Below are 8,053 nucleotides of genomic sequence, written 5' to 3' on the forward strand. Positions count from 1 at the left end.
TGCAAATCACTCTCATTTCAGTGGGCGGTTTGAGTAGACAAAGAATCCAGGAGCTGGCTTGGAAAACTGGTGGAGAGAGCCCATCTGTGAGGGAGTGGTCAGCTCATTCTCCAGGAGAGAATCCTCACCCAATGCCCAGCAGCTACTGCCAGCACAGGCTCCAGTCAGTGCCAGCTTCAGGGATGGCTCTGATTAGGCAGCCCACTCCCACTGGGAAAATGAGAGCCTGGAATTGGATTGTGGATACTGCAGGGATCCAGGGAAGGAAATAGGGGCAAAGTTGATGGCAGGGAACTGGCAGCTCTGGCTGCTGAGCCAGAGGGTTGATACAACTGGAGCTGTCTCAAGGCAAATGGCTTCATTCCTGGCTGTAATGGATTGCAATAATCAAGCCTAGAAGTCGTGTGTGTGCATTGCTGTTGCCAAATTAGAGTCTGATAAGAAAGGACAGCTTTCTGGTGCTCTGCAGACAGAAGGTGACATTTTAGCAGCCACCACTGAAGATAATAAGATGCAGCAAAAATCTCCAGAGAACATATTTCTTATGTGAACAGAGGCCACTGCCTCTGGTGTAGTGATTTAACTGTGTTTATGTTAATTTTCTACCACCAGCTCTCTTTTCCTTTTCACATTCAGTCATATTCTTCAATGGGGTTCTAATAAATTTCAGTTTGCCAGTGGCATTTTACAGTGATACTCTTTCCTTGTGCTTTGTTGCTCTTGCACTGCTGACATTTACAGAGCATCATTTCCAAAAACAGCTCCATGCAGGTGAGTTAGAGAAAGGAAAAGGACTGAACCTCTCTGGACCTCCTTTGTGAAGGGCTTGGGGGAACAGCTGGATTTCCCAGTGATTTCTGCTCAAAGATGAAAGATTTGAGCTATTTGTTTTTTCCTCTGGCTTATGAAAGTCTGTGGTTCAGCTGCTGGTGAATAGTGTTGGATACAAGACACATCAAAATAAAAATGATGCAGTACTTTTCTCAGTGAAAAACTGAGTTTAAAATGGTGTTGACTTTTTGTGTGTCTTGAAAGTCTATATACATAGAAAACAAAGTTAAAGGAATATTACTTTTATATGCTTGTGCAAATCAGCAAAAGGAAGATATGCAGCAGCAGGGTGCCTCCTCTTTTATATAAAATCCTCAAACTTTAATTTTATTCTGGAAAGAAAGTCATTCCAGAAGAATTTTCACCAGTAATCCCACTTCAGAGCTTCTTGTGCCTCTAGGAGGCCTAGATTAAAGTTTTATCCAAAAGGAAATTAAAATAAAAAGCCAAGCAATTTTGCCTCTGAGAAGAAAAGCAGTGACATGCTTTAAACAAAAATATATATACCATAGGCAATTTACTCGGGAAAAACACATTTTAAACTTGAGGAGTAAAAAGCACCTTCAACAATGTCATATGTCTCAGTGTGTGTGTATATCTTCCAAGTCAAATCTGCCTAATCTCATAGCAAAAGAAGGTTTTAGTATTATCAGCAAATGGAAAGATGACATTAATACAGACAATAAAGACAGCATATTCTGATCATGCCTTAGCCACCACAAAGCTATTAGCTCTGATAATGGAATTTTTAATGTTGATCATTACATAATAAAAACATATCTAGATCTGCAGCTTGCTGGTGTTCTGTAGCACAAAAAAAAAATCTTGAATGAACTATTGATTTATGCAAATTTTCTGCATCTCTGAAGGTCATATTGCTCTCTGTTTCTCCCAAGTTACTGATATTCAATACTACTCAATGATCACACTTGAGTGCTCTTGGATGCCTGCATAGTTCAGCAACATGAAACAAAAACAAAGAATACCCTAGGTAACAAACTTTTACTTTTTTGTAGTTTTGTATGTGACTGCATTCTGTTTTTAGCCATATTGAGGCAACCTCATTTAGCTGTCTAAACCAAATGTATGCTAATCATGAGCTGAGGCACTGTTTGAGTAAAATGAACCACAATATTTCACTGCTCTCTGACTCATTAAAGCAGCACTTCATGTACTGTTTCTGAAAAAAAATTTCAGATACACTGACCTTTATTTAGGAAATAATATACTTCAATGGCAAGAGCACTATATCTATTACTAATATTATTATTTACAGTCAAATGAATAAGTAGATTTGGAAAAAATCAGTGTCTGGAACTATTATGTTTCGAAATTTCTGGGATTTTTGTACATGTAAATTTACTGTGCTCAGGAAAGCTGCTTGGAATGAAAAGGGAAAGCAGGTGACATTGTGATGAACATATTGGTGTGATTAATTACCATTCATGGTTAGCCAGATAAACTGCCATGGGCACTCAGAAAGACCCACACTATAAGAAAATAGCAGTTCTTTTTAATATGTTGTTTCTAAAAGTTTGTAAGAAAAGAATATGTTTCTAAAACTTTTCAGATTTCTCATTTTGGACTAGAAGTGTCCTGAAAAACAAAGGTTATTATTATTCTGGCAAGTGTGAAGAGTGCCAGTCACACTTGCAAAAAAATCAGGAGATAATAAGAAATGAAGGTTTTTTGTTAGCTATACTGTATCTCTGTGGAAATGCTTTTTAACTCAGTTATGAAAAACTGTGAAACTAATTTCAGAGAAGATAAAGCAGTGGTGAAAACAGGTTTGTTTAATGGCATTACGGTGCCATTCAGGAAAGTAAGTATCAAAATTCATATTGTCTTTATATTTTTGCAAAACATACAAGTAATAAATATAAACACCTGCTGGAAGCTGATGCAGACTGAAACATGATTTTTTGCTGAGCAAAGCAGAACTTGGGCCTGTAGTGCAATAAGTAAGTTTTCACTGGCAGGAAGTTTTCCTCTTTCATGAGCATGAGGGTCAAACACTTCATTTAGTCTCAATGCATGAACTGCTCTGTGTGCTGGTACTGAAACCTCGGCTGCTCCCCCATTCAGGCACAATGTTACCATCTCAGCACCAGCGATATACAGCCACTTACAGCACTCCTCATCCTTCCCCTCAGCTTTACTGCAATACTAGGTAGCAACAGAGAGCATTTAAGGATTTGAAAACATCAGAGACTGGTTTCCTGTCTATTATATATGTATTTTCTAAAAAATGTGTGCCTGCTCCTGCTTTCATCGGGCTTTATTTGTAAACTTTCATCTGAAGCACACAAGTGATTTAACCTGGGCAGTACCAAGCTGAAACGATACTACTGGGAAATTAAAAGACCTTTCCACTCTGAAGAAGAGCAACGTCTTTCACAGCTACAAACACATCTGTAGGAGTGCAGACTTGTTGAGCCTTGATTCACCTCTACTTCCTCTCATTCTGTGTGTCACATCATGCCTGTCACCTTTAAAAGCTTCCTTCACTGTGAATCATCCTTAGTTTTGGACGGTGCCATTGATGATGCACTGGGGTATCTGCCTCTGAAAGGTGACTTATGCCATGTCTGATTTTCTTTTTTTTTTAATTAGCCCCCCAGTTTCTTGTAATGGCCCCTTTTTGAACATGCCCCCCTGTGCTGCAGCTCTCTGTCCATCCAGAGCAGACACAGCAATCTCTGCTAGCCTGTATTGGACTGTAGGTTGAGTTTGCCCAGTTCTCCTCTTTGCACAATAACAAAAGTTCCCTCTTACTATCTATTTTGAAAGTTCCTTGAGACCAGGAACTGCCTTTTGGCTCTGCATTACTTCAACCTGAGTCTGTGGCAAAATCATGTTTTCCATCTCCATTTTCAGGTTCAACATTGGCTTCAAAGGGAGGAGTACTTGTCTTCCTCTGGTTTGTTTACACCACTTCTCTGGATGGAACTGAGACAGAACAGCTGCTCTGGATAAATTGCTTTAGGTAATATATTTCCTTTTTAAAAAAAAAATTTAGACTAATACAACAACCAGATCAGTTTGTGTGGTTGGGCACCAACCACATTGACAGCATTTTTACAGACTCTCCCAGCTTTCAGGAAGCCACAGGAACCTGAAAATTATTTTAGAGAGAGAAGGTATTTTAGACAAACAGTGAAGATAAGATGTGGAGCTGACAGACAAATAGCAAGATCCTGCCAGATATTATGTCTGTTTGCATGGCTAGCTGTTTGAGAAGTAGAAAAATGAGCCTGTCTGTTTTGTTACTGACAACTGCATAATTCACTTCCTAAGTAAACTCCATTAAAGGCATAGCTATGAATGGGGAAGGGCCTAAAGCTAGATTATAGTCTATAAAAGGACTAGAGCCTGATAATTGTATAATGGATAGTAAGCAGCTACTTCTGTTATCAGGAGTAGCAAGAGGTGCTTAGTAAAGCAGTTATTCAATGTTAATCATGGCATACCTTTGTGACAAAGCATTGCTTTCCATGATTTATCCAACCAGAGCACAAATGTTGTTAAATATTTGTAATGAGTTTAAGAAATATATGCAGCTTGTCACTGTTTAATTTAAATCCAGGCTCTGCTGTATAGCTGGAATAATCTTCTCTACTTTTCACAGTCTGCTTTAAAAGAGAAACTTACTATTTCTTTTCATAGCTATCTGGCAGAATTCCACAGTGCTTTACAACAACAGAATGTCAAGGAGCTGTATTTCCAATCCTGAGCAGCACTTCTGTGCACACACTTCTGTGTCGTGGTGAAATTCAGAACTGACCCATGAACTTTTCCAGGATAACTGCTTGTTTGACCTTCAGCAAAGGGTTGGAGCAGCTTGGTTCTTCTTCCTGTGAGCAAGTCTTGCACAGTTGCCCCAGTGCTGATGGGCAGCAACCTGCGCTGCCACCTCATCTCTAAATAAATAACGTGACTGCACTTCAGTGTTAATGGGCAATGTCCAGGGGTACAACAAGGCAAGAGACAAGGAACAAAGGAAAACGTGGAGGGAAGCAGAAGTTGTCCGATCTCAACGTCTTGCAGGAGCACAGAACTGGTCAAGAACTTGGGAGAGGAGCAGGGACAGAGAAGCCAGGTTGGCAGGGGAGGCAGGCTGGATATGGGGATGGAGCACATGAGTTTGCAGCTACTGACATTCCAGTTCCCACTGCCTCGACCTGAACTGGTAACTTGACCTGAGCACTGCACCTCTTCCTGTTTGCATGGTCAGAGAGAGGTTCGTGTGTTGGAAACAGGTTCCCTCTTACAGGACACAAAATCCAGATTTTTCTGGCAGACTAGAAAATATAAATATTTCTCATTTTAGCTGCAAAGAACAAAGAAGAGATATTTGAAAAGCAAATCTAGCCAAATCCCAGTTGATCTGGATTTACTATACAAGGATTTACATAATTTTTGAGGAAATATTACTTTTGAAAGCCATGATTTATAACTCAAAAAATGGAATGCAGATTGATTATTTAAATACAACTCAGAGAAGCAATTTGATCACGGAACAGGATTTCAAAATTCCAGTTTTTAATTCAAAGACAGGCTCTCAAAATCAACAGCACTGGGTGCTATATGTGATTAATATTTACTTTAAAATATCATCCATTTTTCTTGCAGATTTGAGATTGATCCACTAAGGATAGAATACACTATGAATAGGAGTGTAAAATTTAGATCTGGGTCTAAACTAAGATTAGATGTGTTTAGACCTGAGTTTTGATGTAGTTCCTTACAGAAATAACACTCAGTTGAAAAGCTGTAATTTGAATGTGCCAGATTTTGATGACATTTATAGTCAGACAAGTTTCTTCGTGACATAAATATTTCAGGACTAAAGGACCTGTGTAAACTTAGATATATGTCTATATGCAACATACTTCCCAAAATATTTGCGAGTTGCATCACTTCATTAGCTTAAAAAGAATCTTGTAGTCTTGAGTTCTGTCCATAGAATTTATCATTGGTTTACTCAGGAAACGTAAAGGATCCACTTAGGGATCACAGCACCAAATTTCAAAATATAAGTGAATCAGAATTACAAAATGTATCTTAGTTTTATATTTTCTTAAGGATTTTATTTCTGTAACACCTTCAGAAATCTCAGATACTCTTTTACTCGCTGTTCAACAGATAATGCTTTAGGGATTAAAATATCTGACACAAAATGCATTTAAATGACTGTATCGTGTTTTTACCCCATATTTAAATGACAGTCCTGCAAAAAAAAAAAAAAACAGTTAAAATAGTCACCTCAACATTTTGCAGAATGCTAGCCTGAAAAATGTTGATATGCTGTTTCTGTTCAATTAAAATTAAAAACAACCCAAAACAACCCAAAATGCAGCACATTCTCACCAATGCCAAAAATGCCTTATAAAAGTCACTCCTTGCAGACTGAAGGTAGAATTTGTAATTCTTACAGGAAATTCAAATAATCTTTTCCACTCTACATACAGAAGGCAGTGGAAAGGTGGGAGAAGAAACACAACCCAGATTCTGAATGATCTCAGAAAAAAAGGACTTAATTCCCATTTATGCCCTACTCCCAGTTATCTCCTACTCTGTAGTCCAAGTGCTTTGCCAGCTCATCAGACTTCCTTAAGGCCAGTTGGCAACTCCTCTGTTATTATCACATCTATAAGTTTTGCTGTTCCTTCCAAACAAAGATCAGGCCTCCACATCCTGTTTGTCCTCCAAAATGTCGCAAAATGTTTTTCCCACCTCTGATCTCACTCAATTGCCTTCCCTCAGTATCCCTATCATAAATTAGTAACTTGAAGCCATTAGAGCCTGAGGGTTTTACTGACTGACCAGGTATTGGGGAGCAGCCCATCTCTATCAGAGCCCTTATCTGATTGCTGTCTAAAGATAGTACAGAAATTGAAGCATTTTGTCTCTGCCACTCACAGTGGAAAGGGATGCATTGAGCTGGCAGTGGGAGATACTAACTCTGCCTCTCCAGACACTAAGTCAGAGCAACAAAACCTTCTACCTTCCTCCTAGATTTAACACCTTACATAAAGATTAAAAATCACCCACTGAAAAAAATTCAAACCATATAACTATTTTAAAATGCAGGTTCTAATATTTTAACTGTATTTTTATATTATGGACTGAAATAATGAGTAAGAAAACATTAACAAAATGTTCATTTTAATAACTAAGAATTCTGGGCTAAGTATTTATTTCTGAATTATAAGCAATGAATATGTATATCGAGATATATATATATATATATATATATATATATGTAAAATAAATAGGGAGCAGGTGAATCAAAATCCAAGAGAATTAATAACCAATCCAAGATTAGTGAAAAGTTACAGGTATTTCAATTATGAGTTACAATTGTTTTAATTAAAAGTAACATTGAATACAAAATCACCTCCACTCCTGCCCTGAAGGCTTCCTCTATCTTTCACCTTATTTAAAAAAAGGTGTTAGTGATGCTGCTTCTAGATAGATCTGGCAAAAAATGTAAGCTTCTTTTCTGCCTACACATTAAATGAAATTGTGTGTTTTCACGGCTAAAATTGGGTTAAAATATACAAAATGTGCATGCAATAACAGAAGTGCATAGGAGACAAACAGTAATAAAACAACCACCTCTGTGGGTCAAACAAGGAATGCATGATGCACTCTGTTGAGATTAAATTCAAATGGTGGCTTCACCAATTTTTTATTGATTTTAATTCTCAAATATTTTGTTTCTATATTAAAAATGAGTCTGGTGACAACATGATGTAATTTAATGCCTTTAAAGGAATGCATAAAAATTCTCAAGGATTCATCTGGAAAAAATGAGTTTAAGAGTTACAGCTTCGATACCATATAATTTTTCCTTTTCATATTGTTGGAAAAGCATTACACATACTGCTGTGCCTTGTTTTGTATATGGCAACTCTCAGAGAAGATATTTCTCCTTGATGGTTGAGGAGATTCCTGTGAGAATCTATTTTTTGACTGTCTCTCTTGGGTGCTGTATAGTGTAACCAACTTCTAAGGTTCTCCAATGAAGGATGGTCTAGTAAGACTCGTTAGAGACAACTACTGTGAATAGACAATGAGAATTGACTGTAGTTGAGTGAGACGGAATTGTAATGGAAAGTGAAAAGCCAGCATAGAACACCTTTGCTTAATGGAATAGATGTAGTATTGTCATCCATTGACATTCACCAGGGAGTAGCTAACTCTTACAAAATTCACA

At 37.7% G+C, this 8,053-nt stretch overlaps 1 long non-coding RNA gene across 1 annotated transcript; it reads left to right on the top strand.

The window, feature by feature from the left end:
• Positions 1 to 1,728: 1,728 nt before the first annotated feature.
• LOC109145658 lies at positions 1,729 to 6,080 on the top strand. The gene is made up of 3 exons (XR_002047208.2): positions 1,729 to 1,822; positions 3,709 to 3,817; positions 4,498 to 6,080. It is a non-coding gene; the product is annotated as an uncharacterized LOC109145658 (long non-coding RNA).
• The last annotated feature ends 1,973 nt before the right edge of the window (positions 6,081 to 8,053 follow it).

Source organism: Corvus cornix, chromosome 7, assembly GCF_000738735.6.
Source record: "Corvus cornix cornix isolate S_Up_H32 chromosome 7, ASM73873v5, whole genome shotgun sequence".
Classification (NCBI taxonomy): domain Eukaryota; kingdom Metazoa; phylum Chordata; class Aves; order Passeriformes; family Corvidae; genus Corvus; species Corvus cornix.